Here is a 672-nt window from a genome sequence, read left to right on the forward strand (position 1 = left end):
GTAAGACAGAATGATATATATTATATAATATAATGTAAAAACTAAATTAAAGATGTCACCACTATTATCGAATTTGGAATTAAAAAAGTCTGTACTATCGACCTTGGTTGAGTTGGATAATCGGTTTAGCATATGGCAGTTAAGGGGACCCAGATAGACAAGCGTGCGATACCGACACCAACTCGCACAAGATACCGCTACCGTACTGTTACTGTACTGCCACGAGATGGCGGTGTACGGTGTAACTGTACGGTAGCAGTACAAAAAGTGTACGTGATATTATAGTACAGCGTATCAACACTGTACCTGTACTGCGTACTATTTAGGTACGTCATGGTACATAACCCGTACCATATCAATACGGTGTACCATTATCGACAGGAGAGAAACTGTGGAGATCTCTAGTCGAAGACGTCTATACGATACTATATGATAACTGGTACTGCGAAAGTACAGCATATGATTGCCTAACCTGAAAATAGTCGTTATAATATTAAAATGAAATATTAGACAGTAACTGACTGGATGTTCAGTTGAAGTGCATAAATTTCTATCAGGACCATATATATATTGAACAGATATACCATAGCTATACATCCACGATTATACAAGTGTTCGTGGATCATCGAAGTGCAGCGGTTTCCAGACGATTTCAGAAGTCAAGCATAGTAA

This window comes from Trachymyrmex cornetzi, unplaced genomic scaffold, assembly GCF_001594075.2.
Source record: "Trachymyrmex cornetzi isolate Tcor2-1 unplaced genomic scaffold, Tcor1.1 scaffold282, whole genome shotgun sequence".
Classification (NCBI taxonomy): domain Eukaryota; kingdom Metazoa; phylum Arthropoda; class Insecta; order Hymenoptera; family Formicidae; genus Trachymyrmex; species Trachymyrmex cornetzi.